This window comes from Marmota marmota, unplaced genomic scaffold, assembly GCF_001458135.2.
Source record: "Marmota marmota marmota unplaced genomic scaffold, marMar, whole genome shotgun sequence".
Taxonomy (NCBI): domain Eukaryota; kingdom Metazoa; phylum Chordata; class Mammalia; order Rodentia; family Sciuridae; genus Marmota; species Marmota marmota.
The window spans coordinates 4,036,922-4,060,779 of NW_026000068.1; the positions used below are offsets into that span (position 1 = coordinate 4,036,922).

Here is a 23,858-nt window from a genome sequence, read left to right on the forward strand (position 1 = left end):
AACAAAAAGTCATTATGGCCTTTCAATCCTCCTGACATGTGCATCCGTCCTTTCTCCCTATCTGTTCCTCAGACGTAAATAGTTTTTCCTCAGATGTGAGCGGTTTTTCTTCCGTCTCACTCATCTCCAGGGACAGGCAACTTAAAACAAAAGTGAAGCAAAATAAAAGAGGAATCTTAAAATGGCTACCCATCCTCTCGCCCTGCCCTCAGGGGCGAGCAGTTTCACTTACCCTCAGTCGCTCCCCGTGCGAGCCACCAAATGCCGCAGTCTGGCTGGGCACAATCAGGAGCCACTTGTCAAAAGAAACTAACTTTATTTTTAGAACCACACACGCCAAACAAAACAGCCTCTCAGGAAAAACCCTCAGAGCCTCAACTGCCACCACCGGCTTTCCACAAGCCTCTCTCTCCCCCACAAGCTTCTCTCCACCTCCCACAATCCTCCTGCTCTTGAGGCCGATTGGCTGGGTCACGTGGGCGGAGCCAAAAAAGTCCCCCAATGAGCAGCTCCGTGGTCTGAAAGGGCAGGGAAACAGCCCAATGAGCATCACCGCAGAGGAGCCAATCAGCTAGATGTTGCTGGGGCCGCTGTGAGCCAATCATCAGCCGGCAGCTGGAAGTTTGCTGGCAGCTGGAAGTTTGCTGGGGCCCCTTCGGCTGTGGCTCTCAACACAGGGGCCACTGGACTAGGTGTGGTGGGTGGCAGTGCTTCTGCTGGATTCTGCCACATCCTAGGAAGTGGGGAAAGCTGAAGAGCTCAAGGTGTCATTTCCTGGTCTCTCCTCTTGGGGTAAAGAATGGCCTCAGAAAGGCGTGTGCTCTAGTGGTGATGGACTATGGAGATCCTGCCGGGCTCCACCCCACCAGCTTGCCTGACTCCATGCCAGAGTCTTCTACTAGCCTGACGTCCATCTTCAGGCCTCATTCCCTCAGACAAGGAGAAACGTGGAGGGTTGGAGAGAAGCAGGAGAGAAGTCTTTCTTTAGTGACTGACACATTGGCGCATGCACGGCACTCAGAAAGGAGGGCTCAGCTCCACCATGAAGGAGGTGTTCCAAAGCCATTGGTTTAAAGGTCACCAGAACGGTGGAGTTGGACCCCCACTCAGCAAACAGCTGGCAATGCTACAGTGAGTGAGGACGCTGGGACCATCTGTTACTGTTTTCTAACATGGTGCAGTGGACCATGGCGGGGAGATGTTCTGATACACAGGAAATGGAATTTCTTTGCACGACAGGACACTGCCAAGACTCCTTATTTGGTCTGGTTCCATGTCGGGTAACGGGTCAGCAGCCGAGCGTGGCTTCTGATCATCTGTGTTTTCATTGGCATGCACTTGTTTGGTTGGTCTTAGTTCAGTGAGACTTCTCTCTGGCTACGTCACTGTGTTTCAGTTTGCTGGGACGGAAGCACTCCTACAAATTCCCCTGTGAAAGAGGCAGGTGGCCTCAGCCGGTCTACCAAGCGTGGCCCACGTCTGGCTCACCTGTGGAAAGGAGACCTCCCAAAGATAGGGGCACAGGGAAGGGGTGCAGTTCGACTCCTTTAAACCCAGTTTTTCCCTTGCATACTTTGTTGTCTGGCCCATATTCAAAAACTGGGGTACGGTGGGGCGAAGCCTTGGCTGAGGGACAGTGTGGACATAGAGTGCACTGGGAACCAAAACTTAAGATGTTCTTTCTAAATTTAACTGGCCTCTGAGGCATTTGATACTATGGACTGTGGGGGGCGGTCTCGCTGAATGACCGGCATTCTCCTTCCCATGATTGGAGAGGCTCTGTGGGTCACCTTTGTACTGACCTCGACATTGCCCCAACCGACCCTCGAAGTAGCAGAATGTGTCTTCAGAAGTAGGTGTGCCTCCCTGCAGCCCCATGGACAGAGCTACACTCACCTGTTCCTTTATGATATTACCCCTTTGCCCTGTTTGGGATAGAATGTTCCATGGAAAAGCCCTTTGTGTGTCCCCTTCTCTTGCTCTGCCTTTGAGTGTGGCCTTCCTAGATGTCAGCCAACCTGCTGACAGTGGACATCAGGAAGCTAGACTCAGCCCCCTGAAACCTGACCCCTTGCCTCATGTGAATGGCTTCTCCTCAATAAAAGGGGTCAGCATGCACTCACTCTCTTTCTGCAGACCCTTAAGGTCAGAGGAGCCATCACAGGATCCCCAAAGATAAAGTGTCTCTGTCTCCTGGGTGGTTATTTCATTCAGCCCAGTTCCCCTGGAGTGACCCTGAGTGTTTTAGTCACAAGGAACGCGACAATGGCCACCTCCTCTTTCTGGAAAGCTTGTTTCCCAGACTCTGCCTGGACTGCCTATGACCTTGACTGTGACCTCCAAGCCCCTGCTCCCAACACTGTCACTGGAGTCACATTACTTCCTGAACTGTAGAGATGCTTAGGGTCTCTGTGGACCGTCTGTCCTGGCTCATTTTTTGTCATGAAGCTCATCTGCCTAGTGCTGAGAAAATGATCTTTCTCCCCAAGGACTCTCCCGGTTTTGTATATTAACTTTTTAAAACACATTCTGTTGGTGCATTATAATTGTATATGATAGTGGGATTCAGTGTGCCATAGGCATACATGCACATTTTTTGACAAATCTCCTTTTCCCAGTACCTTCATTTTCCCTCTACTAATCTCTCTTCCATTATCTTTATTTCATACTATATAAGTGGGACATTGCAGCTATATAAGTGGGACACATTGTGGTAGATTTCATTCCCCAGTACTTTCCCATGATACTATGATACCACGTCCTCCCTCCCTCTCATTCATCTCCCTCTATTTTATTGGTTTCTCTTCTATTTTCACAAGATCCCACTTTAATTTACATACTTTTTCTCCCTCCCTAGCTTCTTCACACAAACAAAGACATTTGACCCTTGACTTTTTGAGTCTGGTTTATTTCACTGAACACGAAGTCCCATCCATTTACCAGCAACTGACATGATTTTATTATTTTGTATGGCTAAGTAAAATTCCTTTGTGTATACATAGCCACATTTTCTTTATCCACTCATTGGTTGATGGGTACCTAGACTGGTTCTGTAACTTGGCTATTGTGAATTGTGCTGCTATAAACACTGGTATGTGTGTAACACTGTAGTGTGCTCATTTTAGTTCTTTTGAATAAATACCAAGGAGCAGGAGAGCTGCTCAGTCATAGTGAGTCCCCATTCCTAGGCTTTGGTGGGTCTTTAGACTGCTTTTCAGAAAGATCGTATTCCTTTGCAGTTTTACCAACAGGATATGAGTGTCTTTCCCCCACATTCTTGCCAGCATTTATTATTATTTGTATTCTTGATGGCCACCACTCCAACTGAATTGAGATGAAACCTCAGTGTAGTTTTGATTTGCATTTCCCTCATTGCTAAGGATTTTGAACATTTAAAAAATGTATTTGAGGGTCATTTGTATTTCTTCTTTTGAGAAATGTCTATTTATTTCTTTTATTGATTCTTTTTTTTCATTAGGTTTTTGAGTTCTTTATGTTATGGATATTAATCCTCGACCCGAGGCTAGCTGGCACAAATTTTTCTCACATTTGGTAGACTCTTTATGCTTTTAATTGTTTGTTGTACAGCAGCTTTTTACTTTGATGCCATCCCACGTAACTGATTCCTGGTTTCATTTCTTGAGAGTTAGGGGTCTTGTTAAGGAATCGGTGTGGGCACCCATATGTCGGAGTGCTGACCCTGATATTCTTCTAGCAGTTGCAGTGTTTATAGTCTAATTCTCAAGTCTTTGATCTGCTTTGGTTTGACTTCCGTGTAGGGTGAGAGAGAGGGACCTAGTTCCAATAGTTTTTAGTTCTTGACATACAGATGTCCACTTTTGCCGTCACCATTTGTTTAAAAGGCTGTCTTTTCCCCACCGAATGTTTCTAGCACCTTTGTCAGGTCAGGTAAGCATACGTAGCTTCCACTCCCAGTTTTTGTACATCAAATGATTTTTCAGGCTTCATTGTAAGTTTCCTTCTTTTCTTGCTTTACAGATTAATTTACCACCAAGTCTTATAGATTTATGACATCTAGAGGCATTTTCTAATGCTTCACTATGAAATGACTAGGACCTGGCCTCTGGGGGCAGACAGACCCCACACAAGTTCTGGTGGGCCATCTGTGTGTTCTCTGGCAAGGCTCCTGGCCCTGGTGTCTCTGACCTGGGGACACGGCAGGTCCCTTCTGGGGTTGGGTGAGGAGGAATGAATGACACCCTTAGGGTCTGGCTTGAGTTCCACCTCCTAGCCCCCTGGGCCCCCACCCTGCACGTGCAGTTGGCCTCCCGCAGGCTGCCACCTTCCACCAGCCCTCCCACAGAAGCCCCCGATCCTCACCATGGTGGTGGGTCCTGGCAGTATGCAGCTAGGGAGGAAATCTGGAAGCAGAACAACGCTGTTTGGGCAGGGAATTCTGGGACTCCAAGACTCTGCAGAATTTTCTAGAAGCAGTATGCATTGGCTTCAGGAGGCCCACCTTGGCCCCACAGTCTCTGCACTGTGGAAGTCTCCTGTGGCTGGAGGAGGACCAGAGTGGACTGTGCCAAGGCCATGTCCACGCCTGACTGGGGCTGATGGTACTGGGAGGAAAACGCCAGAAACTGAAAAGATCCCAGGAGCTGTCAAGTTGGAGAGAAGAGACCTGGGTGCTCCCTCCGCAGACACACTGGCCTGCGTCTCTGAGACTCAGCGTCCCCTACCAGGCAGCTGCTTCAGGGGAGTCATGACTTTTTACTCAGCCTGCTGGAGAAGCTAACTGAGGCCTCAGGGCAGCAGCCACCCAGCCCTTCACTGTGGCCCCACCCACTGACCAGCATTGTCCCACCTTAGCCACTACTCAGAGAGGCACGCACAGCTCCGGCTTGGATGAGCCCAGAGGGCTGGCTGCCATACCCAGGGACTCTCACAGTATCAGAGGGAGTCCCAGGGAGCAGGGCTGAGCCTCTTTTCAGGGTAGGGCTGGCCTCCCATGGCCTTGGCTGCCCTGGTGCCAAGGCACACGTGATGGAGAGACGTGCTAGCACCTCCCCATCTATATGAGCCCTTATTTTAAAGTGAGAATCCTCCACTTCCAGGACAAGAGGAGGCAGAATGGCCAAGAGCATAGAGTTGGAGGGCTGGTGCCAAATCCCTGACACCTCACTGAGGAGCCTGGGAAGTTCAGCAAGCCCTCGGGAGCCTCAGACTCCCTATCTACAAAACTGGGATGCTGAGCATAGCGTCCAAGGATGGGGCCATGAGGACTGTGCTTTGATGCAGTAAGCTGTGTTCAGGGCTGGGTGCAGGGGGTATGTGACAGCTCTTCCTGGTGGTCATCAGGGGAGCAAAGCCTCTGTGAGCCTCTATTGCTCATTGTTCAAGGGAGAATATGCATGGTTCTGTTCTCCAAGGTCATGGGGAGGATTCCAGGAGTTTGTACATGTAGAAAATAGGATTGTTCTACTGGTGTTTGGCTGGTTTCCATTCTGGAGAAGAGGCTGAGGAGAAAACCACGGAGGGCAAGGGAAAGCTGAGCAACAGAGCAGCTGTTGTGGTGTAGACATGAGGTGTGCCCCAGAAGCTCACGTGTGAGACAGTGTGGGGATGTTCCGTGGTGAGGAGACTGATTGTGAGAGGTGTAACACAATCAGAGGATTCATCCCTGACATGGATTTACCTGGTGGCGACTGTAGGCAGGTTGAGTGTGGCTGGGGAGGTGGGCCACTGGGGGTGTGCCTTTGGGTTCATATGTTGTTCCTGGTGAGCAGAGTTCTCTCTGCTTCCTGATTGCCAAGTCCTGAGCAGCTTTCCTCCTTCATTCCTTTCTGCCATGATGTTCTGCCTCATCTTGGGCCAAGAACAAAAAGGCTAATGACAATGGCTATGTTTCTGAAAGCCCCAGGGCTGTAGGATACCTCCCCATGTGTGTCCTTGTATGAGTCCCATTTGTGTGTGGCCCAGCACAATCCTGGCTGCTGTCAAGCACATGGCACAGACTGCACCAAATGATTTTCTACCGCAGAGTTCAGATCTCAGGCAGGTCTTCTCATGGCTTTCCTGCTTGCTCCCCGTTGAATGCCTTCCCTGAACCACCTGCTCCTCTGTCTCCATTCTCATCCTCTTCCCAACTTACATGATGTTCCATCCTGATTTCTCCCCAAGTGTCTGTCTTGGGAGCCCACATAGTGACAGCATTTCCAGAGCCCAGTGTTCTGAACACTTTCCTGGGAAGCAGTAGCCATTTGGCTGGACAGACAGTGGCATGTTGGAAGTAAAAGGGGGTGGACAGTTTCCATGCTGTCTTAAGAGCACTCACTCATCAATGTTAACTAATGGCAGAGGACTCCAGGGGGAGGAGTGAAGGGCAGTGTACACTCTGAGCCAGGCTCTCACTTCCCCAAGGAGAGAATCAAGATGACTGCAGCAAACTGGCCACTCTCCTGCCATAGATTCCTACTAAACCTCTCATTTCTCTCCCAAATGTGCTTCAGTTCAGTTTAGCTAAATAGAAAAAAAAATGCTTCCCCAGCTGAATTTTGAATGGTGATTCATTTTGGTGGAAGTGCTTATAATTAAAAGCAGCCACAACAAAAATGAGGCATTGGAACACATGAGCCCCGGACAGTTCTGGAGCCCAGGAGGCCCTGCAGTGATGGCAGCAGATGTGAGAGCAAATTAAACGGACAGCTCGCCTGTGCCCCTTTCCAGGGGCGAGCTCCCCAGATGGGCCAGTTGATGCACGTGATTGTAAAGTGTGGAATGCCTTCCTTCCTCGGAAATGATTAGGCATATTTAAAAGTCATTAGAATGTTGAGAAGACGGAGGTGTGAATACCGGGAAGAAGAGACGCTGCTCGGGGCCAGCCGGCTGGATTCAGACTCCTTCTCCTGGAAGGACAGAGAAAGGAGACTTACATTCAGATGCTGCAGCATCAAGGTCTTGTCAAGGTGAGGGTGTCACAGCACCATCACAGTGACACTGGCTCCAAGGAAAGGACAGAGGAAGGAGCTCATTTCCATGCCTCGCTGCCCACGTGCTCGCTCTTCCAGCTGAGACTGGCGAAGATGGCTGGCGGGAGCCCTGCCTGGCTGGGCAGCACGGGGTGAGACCAGCCCCAAGTTCCCTGCCTTTCTCCAGGTTTATGATCAGCAGCTGGATGCCCCAGTGTGTGCTCAATGCCAGCTCCCTGGGGCATTCACACCCCTGTTCACGTGTCACCCAAGTTCATTTTGAACCTTTCCTGTGCATTCAAAAACAACATGCCTTTGAAATGTTTTCATTGCCTAATGTTCTGGGGACATTGCCAGTGTGGTGGGTCCCTGGTGGAGATATTCCCTGAAACCATGCTAGAGGATTGCGATTTAGCACCAGGAAGGTGCAGGTCAAACTTATAAATACTTGCTTCAGAGCCTGTGCTGACTCCTGGAGTCCCCTACAAGGGCCTCTGGCAGTGGCAGCTGCCTGCAGGGGACTCCCCTGGGAGCAGTTAGCTCAGTGCTGTCCCTTTGCCTCCCTCCCCTCTCTGCTCTCACTCTCCTGTTCTCTCGGCCTGGCACCCAATTCCTCTGCTTTATGGAGCACATGATCCTGGGGGGGTCATGTTGCTAGTGAACTGCTCCCAGGGTAAGGAAAACCCCGATGGGAGGCTAGACGGTGGTGCTCTTGAGACAGCTGTCTGACTCTCACCTGCTCATCTGTCAGGTGGGCAAAGCTGTTGCTCTTGTCCCCAGATGGGCAGAGTGCCAGGGCCTGCTCCTTGGGGAAATGTGGCTCCATGGCAGGCCCAACAGAGGCCTCACTCAGAGACTCCTTGCAGAGTGTCCCTGGGTCAGTCCAATTCTTAGCAGTGTAGTGCACTCGAGGCAGGGACCATGCCCTGCATCTTTGGGAAGCCCCTCACTGGATATGAGGTGGCAAAAGAAGCCAAGTGCAGGAGTCTCCTGAAGGGCCACATGCTGGCTTGACGGGGTGGCCTGAACAACAGAACTTCACTGCTTACAGCTGCTAACTTCAGCTGGAGCCTGGCAGTCCTCAACACTCCCTGGTGTACGAAACCTGACGGTGGTCTCTGTCTTCGTCTTCACATGGCCTTCTCCCTGGGTGCATGCTTCTGTCTCCAAATTGTCCCTTTTGTAAGCACACCAGTCATTCTCCAAAGGCCAAGGTTCACATTGGAAGCACTGCGGTGAGGACATCCACATATGGACTTCAGGGCCACACAGTTCATCCAAAGATAAGCCAAGGCTGGCGGGCTTCCTAGGCTCTGCATTTCCACACAAGACAACAGGAAGGAATGGGCTGTACTGGTCGCAGAGAGCAGTGACCTCACTTCCCACTTCCATGGTGGTGAAGGTGAGCTGCACACCGCTGAGCCGGGAGAGGAGGACTTCACTTTTCCAGGAGCAGGTTGAAGGATCCAAAGACCTTGTGGTTGCTCTCCAATTGAGCAGAAAATTACTCCAAAAATGAAGACAGACTTTAACACCTCATTCATTCAGACTAATGAAAAGGAGGCCAATCCTCAAAAGCTGGAATTCTCTGTACAGAGTTCCTTGAGAAAGGTACGTGGATTTTTCTCAGACTGAACTCAGTTTGCCCCAGGTGTCAGAGGCCCTAGAGGGGAGGAAGGACCGGGGGAAGGAAGAGATGTGTTAATGGTGAATACTTGGAACTGATTGGGGAAAAGAGGTTTTCAATCACTTAGGTTGTTTTCAATAACTTGGTAATTCTTTTCCCTTAGAAAGTGGAAAATGTCCAAATCCCTGACTTATGAGCTGTTCCTGTAATGAGATTTGATTACATTTTTCAGTAAGGCATACAGAGGACAAGATAGAAAGTCAGGCCAAGATGGGTGCTTGCAAGGAGTGGGAGGAAGGGTACCACAGCTGCTCATGGTCATCCCAAGGTGCACCCACACCTTCCCTGTGGTGTGACTGTGAGCTCCTCAGTCCTGTCCCCCTGTGCCTCCAGCCTAGACTTGGATGGCCCTACTAACTTTAGTTACTATTACTTTCAAGAGGAAATTGAAGTGTTACCTATTTCTTTTCCCTAAATCTTTCAAAGGTATCACATAATTCTAAGTTAGACTCTATAAGTATTTATTAAGCTCCTACTGTGTGCTGACAACATTCTCGAGTCCCAAGGATGTTGGCATGAAGATCATGTGGGTGACTGTCGGTTTATTGGGAAATGAGCAACAGTGGACTCCCTAGGAAGGTGGGGGAAGGAGAAAGGAGCCAGGGGGAATGAAGTCTGGAGGTCTTAGGAAGGGCAGCCAGGCTGGACAATCCCCAGCTGGGTTTTGAAGGGAACCAGGAGGAAGAGCATCCAGGGGCTCATGGGGAGGATCCAGAGCAGGCAAGAGTGAGTGCTCTGGGTGATGCTCTGGGTGCTCCTCAGCTCAGCCCTTGAGAATGTTCCAGGTGGAGGAGGGCGTTCTGGATCCCCCTGTACCAGCTGGGGTGAGAAGCAGGAAGTAAGACCGCAGGAGTCTTCCCCAGAGAGAGCTGTTTGACTTACCTCTGTCCTTGGTGAAGCGATGATTTGCTTCTCTTTGGGCATGTCACCCCATTATAAACCCCGAACATCATTACTGATCTTCACTGAAGCCACCCATGGGACTTCTGGTCCCAGCACCCTGAGACACTTGCTGGTCACCGAGCATCTCCTGTGGGTGAGGGAACGGGGACTTCTGCTTGTGACAAGGCAGTGGGTCCAGTGCCTTCTGAGAGAGGCAGGGGCATTCACTTAGTGAGAGCTGCCTCTTGCCTTCTGAGCCAGGAGGCAGGACACACAGCTGCACATCCCTGCTCTGCCCCACCCCCAGGAATGAGGGTGTCTTTTCAGGCATCTCCAGGATGCCAAGGTAATAAAGGCAACTGCATTTAATCATTTTCCTAATTAATGTATTTATTACAGCTCCTCGAGGCTTTTCAGGATGAGCACAATGAGCGAGAAGGAAGCTGAGTGGCAGGGAGCCCCACTTTCCCCTAAAGGTTAATTGGCCTGGCCGCTGCTGGCAGACGGGGAGAGCATCCTGGTGAAGCAAAGGCCAGGCGGTGGTGAAGGTGCCTGGCTCCCAGCCTGGGGCAAGGTCGCCCGAGTGCGGGCTGCAGCTTTTGAGAGCACGTTACCATGGAGGCTGATTAAATTCAGCACAGAGCACATGGTGCTCAGAAGCTTCTAGAGAATGAGAACAGAGAGAAAGCAGTGATGAACAGGATAGAAACTGAAAAGGTGCCTCTCGTTGGAGCGTGAATGAAAACAGACAAATTCTGTTCACTGATGGATCCCCATTCATCTCCTCCCTCTGTGGCTGCGCTGGGCAGGGAGCGCTCTTCAGCTGTGGGCATCCATGACTGCAGGTGATGTCTTCTGAACATGCCTGTGGAGCTAGTTTCCACATGCTTGGTACACAGGGCTGCAGAAGGTCCATCTTGGGTTTCAGGGGCTGCAATTCCCCTGCTCCACAGAACAGGGGCCTGCACGGAGCACCTGTGCTGGAGTCAGGTGGACATCCACTCTGAATGAGCCGCCTGAGTTTACCCTGGTGAATGGCAGGATTTGTACAAGCAAAACAACAGTATTCACCCCAACCCCACCAGTCCACAAAATCAAAAACAGGATGGAGCACAATTTGAAAAGTGCACGTCAGCAGTCTTTAAACAGATTCTCAGGCTCTGCAATTGTGGGAACAGAATGTCACCCTGGAGAAATAACTACCAACATGAACACACATTTGAATAAGCATTCTGTATTTTTGAACATAAAGATGTTCATCATTCTGTTTTAGTAAAAAATTGGACACAACCTCACACGCGTCGTCGGTGTAACTTGGGCAGGTAGCCACGCTGTGCCTCGGTTTCCCACCTGCAACTTCATGGTTGCTTTGAGCTTTGAATGAGTTGGTGCCTGTGACCTGTGACACCGGTGCTGACCCCCACCTCCATGCCTTCCTCACTTCTGCGTGATCATTGCTGCTGTTGTACTGGGTTATAGACAGGGTGGCCTTGGGATAGAGATAGCACTGATGTGACCAGACAGGAACTGATGCCGAGCAGCGCTGACGGAGAGATGCACACAGTAAATGGGAAAAGGGCACTGCTGGGCGAGTACCACTGGTTCTAGTTTAGACAAAGGTGTGCACATGGGCATGTGGCACATACTTAACTATGCATATATGTACCTAATGTAAGCATTAGGAGACTAAACGGAATGTTAGCATGGTTGTCTTTGGTTGTGGAAATAAATGCGATTTAAAATTAGTCCTGGGGCTGGGGATATGACTCAAGCGGTAAAGCGCTCGCCTAGCATGCGCGGGGCGCTAGGTTCGATCCTCAGCACCACATAAAAATAAAATAAAGATGTTGTGTAAATAAATAAAATAAAATGTAGTCCTTGTATTTTGCTGGATCTTCCAAATTTTCCACTATGAAAACACTCATTTTTTTCAGTTAGAAAAAGGTCTTTTAAAATAATCTCCACTTAACTTTGCTCTATATCAAATTCTGAAATTGAGATTGGATTGAAGCAGAGTCACTTATTGTGGGAGAATACTGTTTGGCTACTTACAGCCAAACCATGTGCCTGTCCAGTGATGCCCGTACACCGAGGACAGGAGAATAGTGAGTTAGGGACATCAGGCACCATCCAACAGAGAGCTCGGCAGGAGCCGTCTCCACGTTCCCAACACTAGCTACAGAGGTTTCAGGCCTGGGAGGCTCTCAGGACTCAGTGGTGACTTGTCAGGGCCCTGCAGTTGCGGAGGGCAGTGCACAGGTGCTGGGCAAGGTCTGAGCCTGGAGAGAAGGAGGGGAATGCAGTCCTGCAGCACACAGCAGGTATTCGGTCCTCTGGGAGTGGCTCCTGGAGGGAGCAGAGGATAAACAGGACAGGATTGTGGAAACAAGGGAAAGTATCTTACCTGGCAGTGCTTCTAGTTTGAGAAGCATTGACTAGAGACTGGGGAAGGGTCATATGGACATTTTTTTTTCCCTTAAAATTGAATCTTCAGTATTTAAGGTGCTTATGTTTGTATCTTTATTTTTAAAAAGGTAGAAGTCAGACATGTGGCTAATGCCAGGAACTCAGAAAGCTTAGGCAGGAAGATCCCCAGTTTGAGGCCAGCCTGGGCAATTTAATGAGATTGTTTCAAAAATAAAAGTTAAAAGGAGCTGGAGATGTCCTTCAGTGGTATAGTGCCTACCTAGCACCTTAAGGCCCTGGGTTCAATCCCTAGGAAGTTATAAAACAAACAAACAAACAAACAAACAAACAAACAAACAAAAAAAACCGGAGTTTGGAAATACTAGTGGGTTGTCTCTAAACTCATCACACAGGAGAGTTTTTTAAAAAGTCAGTGCCTAATATGTGAGGGTGGCAACGAGGAGAATGAGGAACAGGAGACGGGATGCAAATAGTCATTTTGACAAAACACTTCCCTGTTGGTCTCATCCTCTCTGGGTCAGCTCTTAAGTGAAGAGAGTGAAGTCAGAATGGGTTCGGCTCCTTTTCTCTTGTGCTGGATGACCACACCTTGGGGTTAGACGAACAAGATACAGTATTAGCAGCGTAGGAAGAGGGTCGACGAGTTTGTCGAGGGGTGATTTAGAAAGCCTTCTCTGCACCCCGTCGCCTCTGTGAGGCTCTGGCAAACTCCCCTCTGAAGGGACACTGGCAGGTGTCGACGCCTGTCCTTTTCCATTAACCAGACCCTTGGCTCCATAAAGGTCCTAGCTGGGCAGGCTAGCAGAGGTTGACCAATGGTTTAAGTATTTACATTTCTTTATTGTTGTCATATATTTGCTTTGACTATGGCCTTCATAGAAGCCTCAGCAGTTTCAAGACCGTCTCTGAGTGTGGTTCTGGCCACCTTGGGCCTCCTCTCAGCTCTCCCGGGGCTCAGTCTTCACGTGACCTTGGAGAAGGCAACACCCCCTTGCGGACTCACTGGTCTCACCCTGCGTCTCCCTGCCCTGAACTCGCCTTGACTCACCTTTTCCAGGCCTGGATTTCTTCTGCTAGCCTCGCTGAGCTCTTCAGGCCCCACCACTGGGCCCATTTCATCCAGTGCCCTTGGCTCTCACTATTGGGCCTGTCTTCAGAGCTGATTTCTGGTCCCTGTCCTTCTCACTCCAGGCGCACACTTACACACTTACCTGGCCTAGTGATCACGTCCCCCAGGATCACACCAGCACTTGAACCTCATCCATGGAAGGAGGACCTGACCCCCCCTCTTCAATCCCACTTTCCTTCTTTCTCCCCCATTCACAGCAGAGCCATTGAGACTGCCACAGTGGACAGGTGGCTAATTATCAAAGAAAAGGAAATGGGTAATTAGTACTTCCCTTTCCCCAGTTGCTAAGAGGCTGCTAAGAGCCTCGGGGGATTGGACGATCACACTTTCCAACACAAGCACCCACCCCCTGGACGGCCCCCTTCCGGCCTTTTGCTCACTTTTGGTCAGGTAGGCATGAGAGGAAAGGACACCTAAAATCGACAAGCCGTCTCCATGGGCACCAGCTCTGGACCCCTCCCCTCCAAGGGAGTCTCTCTCTCTCTCTTTCTCTCTCTCTCTCTCTTTTTCTTTCTCTGTTCTATCCCTTAAATAAAACTTGTTTTTTTACCTCTACATTTCTCTGGTGTTTATCTTCAACACTGGGCCAGCGAGGGCCAGATCTGGTTTTGAAGGCTGGTGTCACCATCGTCTTGAGTCCTCCCAATCCTTGCTTGTCGCGTGCAGACACCTGGCCAAGCACAGGGTCTCTATGCTGCTCCAGTGTGCCTGCAAGTGTGACATCAGGACAGCTTCCTATTTTTTATCATATTTCTGATTACATTACTTTATATGTCTTATAGACACTACATGTCTGATTATATTACTTTATATACACTGTATGTCTGATGCTGTGGCTGGCCATGGCTCCTCTGCCCGTTCTCTCAGGCCTCTTCTGTCCTCTCACTCCTCCTTTAAACAGTCAGCTCTTCTGCACAGGCCATGTGGCTTCCCGTGGCAGACCTCGACTCACTTCTTTCTGCCTAGAAACTTCTCTCATTCAAATTGCATGTCTGAGTCTCCTTATTGGTCAACATACCTCAAAAGGGCTTTCCAGAAACTACTCTTTGGCCATCTTCTACACCAAGTTCTTGTGATAGGTGGGAGATGGACAAAAGTCCTAGGCACATGCTGTTGGGGGATGATATATGAATGGAGCCTATGTGCTGGGCTTTCACCTGTTTTCTCCTAGAAAGAAATTTACCCTAAAGCAATTTACCTAAGACTCCTTTCTGAAATTACCTGAATCAGGACCCTTGTGACCTTCACACAGACCAAAGGTTCCAAGGACCCAGGAAGACAGGACAATTAGAGGCAAACTCCACTGGTCATATAATCTGTAAACAACAAGTGCCAGTTAGTGCCATACACACATTGGTCCGTGTGGATCAAGGTGACTGGGAGTCGCCTTTAGATCTTAGCATATCATTTTGATCCTATCCTTGCTCCATGGGTTTCACCTGGGTACCTGCAGATAAGAGCATGTGTAGTGGGACTTACAAGTCAATTGCAATCCTACTGTCGAGCCAAAGCAGAGGTGGGAAACTTCCCTAAGACCCACAATAAAACCAGGAGAAAGGGGCATGCCATTGCACTCCCCTCTTAGAGACAACCGACCCTCCCTCCCTTTCCCAACATACTTTGTTGTACTTTTACTCTGTTTTGTTTCTTGCCTGAAATCTTCTCCTGTAACAAGAGCCAAGAAGCAGCACGAGCCGGTTCCCAGGAGGACGGCAGTATCACTTGGAAGCAGCAGAAGGTCTCAAGGCTGGTCCACATCTGCGCGGTACCAGGAGACTCTCCCACCAGGAGTGAGTTCCTGGAGTCGGGGCCTGACTCCTGATGCCTCCTGGAGGGAGCCTGGCCTCCTGAGGTTTCTTGGGTGAGCAGAGCTGGGAGAAGCCACTGGGTGCTGCTGCACTCGGGTCTCAGGCCTAGGAGTCAAGGTCCCCAAGGTCAGTCACTGGATTCCACGGAACAGTAAAAACAATGAAGTTTGAGGACATGCATTCTACTTCAAGAAGGCCCCCTGTGAAGACATGGCGTCCATGTTTGGGCTGTGAACTACCATCTTTCAACCACTGCTTCACTGGTGTCTAAAGTGAGAGAAAAATTGAAAAAAAAAATTGTCATCAGCGTTTTCTCTTGTAGACCACACTCCCCCACTGGCCTTTGCCTTTCCTAGACAGTACTCTGAGGCTTTTCTCTGCCCTGACGGTATCTGACAGTGCTCAGTGCTGATGGAGACGGTGACCCAGGGTTCTCCCTTGGCTGGTGCCTGCTCCACAAGGGAGACACGAAGCTGCAATTGTCACTCGTACCTGTTGCCCACTGACCCCCTAAAGGGGAGGAGACTTAATTGTCATCTGAAAGATGTTGGCCCAGTGACCTAAGGAGCTTGGGGGAACCCTTGCTCTGAGGATCGCTGCAAAGGTGGTCTGAACTGGCCCTGAGAGTCTGCAGCTAACCTGAAGCCCTTGAATCCACCCAAGTCCAGTTTAGCCACATAACCACAGCTACCTGTTCAGCCACGTGGCGGTGCGGTTAATGATCTGCAGGAAGACGTTGGCTGGGGCCAGCCCCACAGCAATGGGGCGGGTGCAGGAGGCTACTGCAGGCTCTTATGTTGCTGGGTCTAATTCCTCTCACCTGCAAAACGGAACCTTGGCATCATCTGGCCGGTGGTGATGATATTTCACAACACAATGAAGCAGCAAATGGCCAGCATTTAGCTAGCCCTGGTGCCTGGCACTGAAGGAGTGAATGAAGGAATTATGAAAAAAGAAAATAAAGCTATCAGGAGAGTAATAGGAGCTGTCATGTGCATATCAGGCTGAGACATAACCTGCTCAGCAAATGAGCGTCATTGGTGGTCACTCAGCAGGGACTGACCTGTCCCAAACTGGGTTTTGTGATGATTACTTTTATAACAATGTGTGTAGAACATGAACTGAAGAAGACAGAGCGAGAGTAAGGACATGATTGCAGACGTCCCAGCCTGTGCAGTAGATAGAGCAGTGCAGATGCGAACAGAACACAGACGGAGGGACTTCAATGGAAAACCCAGAAACCAACTGGAAACAGAGTGGGAGGGCATTGCCAGGGGAACTCTTCCAATTAGGGCACTGAAAAGGAGTGGGACGTGGGGCCATTTGGAGGCATGGTGAACTGGGGGGGTTCTATGCTCCACTTTCCTCTCCTTGAGTGCCACACTGTTGTGTGGTATCAGCGGAGCTGACACTCGCCCCTTGGGGTGGAGGCTGATAATCAGGCAGACTCCAGGGCAGGGTACTGCCATGCAGAGCTCTCCTCCTGGTGCCATGGCTAAAGCTGCAGGATGAAGGAGAACGGCAGGCAAGAGGAGTGGGGGAAGAGAAAAGCAGAGAGTTCCACGTCACCAGCATGGCAGAGGGAAGCCAGCGAGAGGGGATGGTGAGCCCCAGGCACCCCCCAGCCACGCTGAAGGCGGTGCAGATAGGAGGGCTGAGGACAGGCCGTGGGCTGCCCTGAAGGAGACCCTAGGGCCGAGCTGCAATGGCCTCTTAGTCTGGTCCTGCTACGAATGAAGGTGGGCCTCTGGTGGCACCCTGTGCAGGACAGAGGCACGGAGTTCCTGGGTCCTGCCAGCTGTTTAAGGGGTTATACTTTTATCACAGTGAGGTTTGTCTCTTTTGAATGGAATATTCGAATTATGATTCTTTTTATTCTCCTCCTCCTCCTCCTCCTTCATCTACAGAAAGATTCCCAATAATCTGTTAGTTCCTAAGTGCAGAGGTGGGTTGAGAACTCTTTGGGGAAAGCGGTGCTACTATACTGTTGTTCTCGGAGTCACTTTCCACCTGGCTATAAAATTTGATGGAGTTTCATAATTGGCATCTTTTATGACTTGGGGTTATTTTGTAACCTGAGTAAAGATGACTTCACAACCGTCCCTGCAGCCTAAGGTATCAGGAAGGGAGATGTAACTGTGAAAGCAGTCAGTTCTAAGAGCCAGAGATGCCCTACGAGGATTCAGCTGCAGTCGAGGGCCAACTCCTTCCAAGAAGAGAGTCTGCGTCCGCCCCCCGGGCAAGTCTCTCCCCTCCCAAGCCCAGAAGACCTGCAGGCCCTCACAGGCTGGGCTCTCACAGTTTCTGCAGAAGCCTAACTTTGATGGTTACCTGGGGCTGTGTCTAAATATCATCCAGATTCACAGATGGGGGTGGGCTAGCTGCGGCCCACTGCCACCCTCTTCTCCAGCTCCCCTGTGCTGCTCTCGGGCCACTCCTGGGCACCAGGGAGCTGAAACCCCATGGACATGGAGACACTGCTCTCTGGGCTCTGGTTGTGCCTTGTGATGAACATTCACACCCTGTGGGCTGGGTGGATGTGGGTGTGAGGAGGTGGCTAGAGCCCAGAAGGCAGAGAGAAGTTCAAGGGTCTAGTGGTCATCAGCCTGGTACTGAGATGCCCACCCGATGTCCCCTGGGGAATGGTGCATTCTGCTTACTGGAATTGTGGAGGGGTTGTTGGGAAAATAAAACCAGAACAAGTATGTTAAGTGGCCCAGTGGGGTCTGGCTGATCGGTGGCCGCTCACTATATGACACAAGCCATCCAGGTAAGGGAAAGGAAGGACTGCAGATGGCCTCTACAACAGGTGTGATGCCAGACCACAAGGCCATTCACACAGACGCATGACTAGGAGCCAGCAAGGGGATGGCATGTCCCCGCACGACTCCTCTAACCCTTTCATCTTATCTCCTATAGTGGTCAGGAAAGATTCTGGGCTCCAAACACCCCTAACTTGAAGGACCCCGTCAAGGACAGCACTTGCTACCAGTTAAATGGAAATTTCCCAAGCACCTGTTTAATTGAATTGCCACCATGAGGGATAAATAGGTCACCAAGCTGTGCCTGCATTCATTACATTTTCATCGCGTTCTTGCAACTTCTAATGTGATTAGAGTGCAAAGACCCAGACAGTGTCTGTGGGCAGCTTAACCATGTCCTCTAAAATTCCTTGGGTTGTGCTCACGGGCCATACCTTCTCCATACCTCACGGGCTCACCTTCTCCTGCAAGTGGCATCCTCCTGGGGTACTCACTGTGAAGACCTAATCTGAAGGCCTAGTGGTTTGGTAGCTGCTTCGGTGTGGACAGAACACCAGGGAGCAGCTGTGCGTCCCATCCCCCACTGCCGAGTGCTTTGGGATGGACGCACAAGGTGGTATACAGATGGTTACAATGGGAGGACCAGCTAAAGGAAGTCCAGGTGGTGTGCTGTGGCCACTGGCCACCTCGCAGACTCAGTCCTGCAAAAGCAGCAGGCAAAGCCATCTGTGTGGCACCTGCTTTCTGCGGCCTGCAAAGACAGGGCAGCTGAGGTGGGAGGATCGCTTCTCCATGGAGCGCTCACCTGCAAAGACCAGGGACGAGACTGTAAATAAGCAAATGTCTGTGGTCGGGCACAGTCCAGGTCTGTGCGCTTTGCTGGCCTTTCTGCCGGTGACCTTGCCCTGGGCGGTCCTGTGGCTCTATCATGCGGGTTCTGTTCTTGGCACAGCTTCTGGCTAGCAGAACTGAACAGTGCTGGCTTGGTGTTCTTGGGCCCAGAGCTTGGCCCAACTGTCTCCTCCTGTGCCAGGCCAGGAGGGGAGCACAGTTGTCCCTATCCCAGGCTTTGGAAGGTCAGGCTCATTTCTGTCCTTCTTGGCTGTGTCCCCCTGGACAAGCTATGTGATCGTTCAAGGTTGTCTCCTTTCTGTCATTTGTGAGTAATTCTAGTCCTGTTCCTGGTGATGTGGGGATGAAGTTCCCATATGGAGAAATTTATCTGTCACTTACCATTGAACGTAGTATGTCCTTTAATTCCCTTCCACCTGTCTTTTTCTGACCCATTGTCCTTGCCCAATGGTTGGTTTTTTAACCCACATGAAGAAGACTCTACTATCTGCTTATTTAATCTTACTGAGTTCTAGTCATTTGGGGAGAAATGCAAGAAATTGTTCTCTTTCCCCAAATACTTAACTCCTGAAAGTCACCTATAAGCAATTCAGTGCTATAATTAAAATGTAAATTCTGCTTCTCCTAGCTTGTAGCTTTTATCTCACAGAAGATTTTGTTGTTTTTTTTTTAACCAAAGAATCTCTAAAGAGGTACAATTTCTATCCATTTCTTGTAAGGCTCCTTTGAAATAAAATAAAACTCAAGATATTTATCAAATCATGCAAGAGTTCCCCCCCCCACCCCTCTCTCTCTCTCTGTCTCTCTCTCTGGAGATTCCTAACACACTAAGGAAACACAACTGACAACAGTGAAACCTTGAAACAGAAAAGGATTTGAGAGTCCACATGGTTCCCAGGAGAAGAGGGACACATTGGGCCCTGGGGCAGGATCTGCTGGCAGCTCAGATTCACATGGGCACCTCCTAAAACCGTGGAGTCCCTGCTGCAGCTGAGAGCTTCAGTGTTTCATCAGGTCCAAGGGATCCTGGGAGCAGCCCTGAGGCGAGTGCTGGGGAGGCTTCTGAGGTGCTCCCTGGGCCTGCTCTGTGGAGGGCCCCAGCAGGAGGAGCTACCCCCTGTGAGTAGGTTGATTATTTGGTCAGTGTCTTGGTCTGCTCAGACGGCTGCAGCGTATTGCCACGGCTGCATGGCTTATAAACAACAGGACTGTATTTCTCTCAGTCCGGGAGGCTGGACGAAGATGGAGGGCCCGTGCAGTCGGATTCTTCTCAGTTGCAGACCGCCAACTTCCAACAGTGTCCTCCTCTGGTGGAGAGGGGACAGCAGGCTCTCTGGCCTCTTTCTTATAAGGACACTAACCCCATTCATGAGGGCTCTACCCCACGAATGACATTATCTCCTGAAAGCCCATTTTCAAACGCCATCGTTCAGGGCACTGGGTTTCAACACACAAGTTTGGGGGGTGTGCAAGTATTCGGTCCATGGAGGGCAGAGAAGGGGAGGGGAGTGCACTCTGTACAGAGACATCCCGAGTGACCCCCAGCTCCAGCCAGTTGATGCCATGTGGAAGTGCAGACTGACAGCTGCCAGACACTCTAATTTGTGAAGGAAAGCTGGATTGTAGCTCTCCGTGTCCATGGGACTCAGCGTGGGCTGATGATCTGAAGACAGGCAAGGAAGCCAAGGCCTGCACTTGTTCTCTCAGAGCCAGCGGCCTTGCTCTGAGGGCTGTCTGAGGAGCCCCGTTGAGGGTCCGATGGTGTCTGGAGAAGAGGAAGTTGGGGAGGGGCTGTTCCCAAGGAGCCAGTGGAGATAAAAAGCAAGATGGCGCCCGGGTGGGGAAGCAGAGGCTCTAGGGCAGGATTCCATTTCCCCTTCATACCCATTAAGCCTGACTGGGAAAGGCAAAGCTCCCACTACAAAAATCCTGCTGCGACCTCCCCTATCCTGCTGTGAGCCCCCAGAGTTGCCACACACAAAGAAAAAGGCCCACTGAACCAGAGGAAGACCTCACGCTGTGATTTGGGCTGGGAGTGGGGGCAGGAGGGGAAGCAGAGAGCCAGGGTTTACCATATGGGCTGGAGTTGGATCCCTTAAGGTGAGGTCCCTTCTGGCTTCCTCAAAGCCATCTCTGGCCTGCACTCTGAGAACAGCAAGGACTTTGACGGCTAGTGGGTGCCAGTGAAAAGGAGAGGCCGACTGGGCTGGGGGAGGGCTGGGCGCTGGCTTTGTCACAGGTGTGCACGTAACTGAAAGCCAGGTCCTGTCCTTGACGCCAATCCAACAAAGAGGAAAAAGGAAAAAGTTGTATTGCTTTGCCAGCAAGAAAAGCACAAGGGACTCCTGTCCTAGAGCCTGTGATTCTGCCCCGTTATGGGGAACAGAGGGGTTTTAAAGAGGTGAATCAGAGATGTGAGATCAGGCAGGAAAGATCAGAAAGCAGGAGATCAGGGAGGAGGAGATCAGGGAGGAGGAGATCAGGGAGGAGGACAGGGAAAAGAAGGCAGGGAAAAAGAGCAAAGCACACATATTTTAAAGCAATAAGGGATGTAGTCAGAGCATTAGGTGAACCGGGTACATGCAGATGGTGGGCCAGGCTGGGAACTCAGGAGAGCAGGAGAGCCTGAGTTCAGTGTCCAAGGACAAGTGTTGGGTGAGGAGTCAAGAAGCAAGCAGGCTCTGGAAAGAGGAGGCATCAGAGGTGGGCAGCTGGGTGTCCATACAAGGGCAGGTGGTGGCCGTGCCTCCCCACCCCCACCACACGCATTGCTTCACCTTCATTCAGCAGAGGAAGTGAAGGTCAGCCCCCATTAGCCTTTAAACCAGGATGTGAGGTTTTTGATTGAGAACAGGTCAGGTTGAAATCGGGGAGAAGAGAGGGAAGATGGAAGAACAATGTGTGGACGGAAAGTGCTCAGGGCCCTATGGAGGGCTGGGGACAAGGAAGGTCCACTTGTCCCCACCCCAGCCAGCCATTTTCATGTTGGACTTGGGTTAAAGGCAGTTTCAGTGGTTTCGACGACAGACACCTGGTCCCCAGTGAAATGGCAATGAGGTCTTCAGTTCCCTCTACCCTGTTCTGAGAGGTCTGTTAGTAATTAAAGGCTGCTTTAGCAAAGAAGAGAGCTGGACAGCGCAGGGTGATTTGAACTAAAAAAGAAGAAACTCTGAGCGTGGGTAGTCAGTTGCCACCTCGTTGGGTAGCGTGAGTGGGTAAGCTGATTCACTGAAACCATCGTATTCTCAGAGCCTGGTCGTGTCCCACGTTTGTGCCCATAATCCCTGAGAGGATTTGGGTAGCACTAAGGCTGTGTAGAGTGACGGGCAAGGGATGATGACTTGAAAGGGTCATGGGTCAGTCCTGAAGTGACCCTGCATGTTGGGAACTGAGCCCAATGTCCAGGCGTGCAGTGTGATGAGGGCCAGCATGGACTGTTGGCCTTGCAGCGTCCCCTGTGCCAGCTCCTTTGAGGAAGCTGTTTGTGCGTTGGTGCAATCTGGCTCAGGGACTGTTGCCAGCCCCTGCCAGCCAAGGTCACATTGATTCCCCCTGACGCATTTGAAATGAAAGAAACTTTGTGTTCTGTGGCTAGGATTGAAATGGGCCCTGCCTGGAGAGTTAACGTGGACTATTGGTGTTGCCAGCGCTCTGACAGCGCCTAGGAGAAATAAGGGCCACGTGGGACTCATGCTCCCTGACAGCTCTCCTTTGACCCCTTCCTTTCATTTGGAGAATAGTGTGGCTGCTGCTGCCAGAGCCACTGCAGGGGACCCGGGCATCCAGACAGCACGGGGTCCAAGCTGCCCCACGGAGGGCACATTTGCCACCAACATAGACATCAAGCCCTGGGAGCATGGCGCTTTCACAGTAAACCAGCGAGAGATGGGGCGGAGCGTGCTTGACAAAGCTCGTCCTTCATTATCTGATCGGTCTCCTTGGAAACTCATAAAGAAGGGAAATTAAAACACACATTCTCCCTGCTCTGGCCGAGATCCAGCGAACAACATTGGCTAGTGCTTTGTTTTAGTGTCTGCCTCCTGCAAACGATGTGCAAACAACGAGGAGGTATTGATTTAACTGCAACAGATCCCATTAGTCGTCTGGAGGTTTGTGCACAGAGGGCAGAGTGGGACCTCCTCACAGTAAGAAGAGACGCTTCCGAGGAGTGCAGCAGTCCCCCGGAAGAGCCCAGGAAGCTGGCGTGAAGCTCACTGTGTAAGGACTGAGCTGTGCCCTGGCGTATTTGCACGTGGGGCAGACATATTAGTTTCCTGGCAAAAAAGCAGGGGCCCAGAGTCCAGGTGACTGTCTGGAAGTGAGATAGACGTACTGGCATCCACAACGTGGGTTCCAGAGCAGGCAGCAGGGCTCTCCCTCTGGTCTCCTTCGTGCTGGTCCATGCCTTGTCCTGCTCCTGGGCTGGCTCCAATCTCCCTAAGACAGCGAAGGGCTACAGAGTGTGGAGTAGGCAAGTGGACGTGACTCACTGGCTTGTCGGTCCCCAGGAGCTGTGCTACCGTGGCTGGCCCTCACAGGCAGCAGCAGAGGCTTCCTCTGGAGCATGCCATGTGCTGCATCTCTTTCCCATCTTTAAAAAGCAGAAGGGAGTGACTTTCAGGAGTTGAGAGGGACCAAGTGGCATAAAGCAGTGTCTGCACAAAACAGGGCACAGTACCTAGGAGAAGCTGCCGTGCTCCCCAGGCGGGACCGGAGTATGATGCAAGGTGGCAGAGCCCAGGCTGGTGGAAGTGGCCACCTGCGGGCCTTGTCTGAGCCCCCAGGACGTGTCCTGCACTTCACCACACTGTGCCTTCTAACCGCAGGGAGGGGCTGCTCATAGCTACACAGGAGGCTCCAGGAGGAGTGGTATATTGGTGTATGGAGGAGGCAGAAGCCAGTGGTCCCCCGCTGGATGACCTAAGTCAGCGGACACTTTCTCTCTCCCAGGTCTGGAGCCCAGAAGCCCAAATCAGGGCATCACAGAGTCGATTCCCCTTGAGGGCGGTGATGGAGTCTGCTCCCCGCCCCGCCCCCAGCTTCTGGTTGTTGGCATTTCTTGGCTGCCAGCTGCATCGCTCTCTGCCCTCCCTCCCCGTGTCTCTCTTCTGTCTCTTATAAAACCATCTGCTGTTGGATGAGTGGCCATCCCGATTCCTGGAGATTCTTACCTTATTTACATTTTCAAAGGTCCTGCTCAGGGTCACATTTGAGGTTCCGGGGGATATCCCTTGGGGTCCTCATTACACACGGGATGCGAGGACATGGAAATCAAGTCCTGTCCTGCTGAAGCAGCTCCCGCTCTAGCCCTGCTGCTCCTCAGTGCTGGGAACCTGGGGTCCTGATTCTCCATGCCATAGAGGTAGATTTGGCTGGCAC

General features: G+C 51.0%; 2 long non-coding RNA genes across 5 annotated transcripts in view; both read right to left on the reverse strand.

Moving 5' to 3' along the window:
* Window positions 1-2,968: 2,968 nt before the first annotated feature.
* LOC125619959 lies at window positions 2,969-8,168 on the reverse strand. The gene is made up of 2 exons (XR_007351531.1): window positions 7,669-8,168; window positions 2,969-6,869 (listed from the first exon to the last, which is right to left on the reverse strand). It is a non-coding gene; the product is annotated as an uncharacterized LOC125619959 (long non-coding RNA).
* A 3,839-nt stretch (window positions 8,169-12,007) lies between these two features.
* The window catches only part of LOC125619958, a 35,073-nt gene continuing 23,222 nt past the window's right edge, over window positions 12,008-23,858 (reverse strand). The window contains exons 2-5 of one of the 4 annotated variants that reach the window (XR_007351529.1): window positions 18,433-23,070; window positions 15,557-15,685; window positions 14,677-15,132; window positions 12,008-13,765 (exon numbers count right to left, since the gene is read on the reverse strand). This is a non-coding gene — a long non-coding RNA (uncharacterized LOC125619958). Of the gene's footprint in view, window positions 13,766-14,676; window positions 15,133-15,357; window positions 15,500-15,556; window positions 23,071-23,858 lie in introns of those variants that run through there. The other 3 variants (XR_007351530.1, XR_007351528.1, XR_007351527.1) reach the window with 3 other exon arrangements.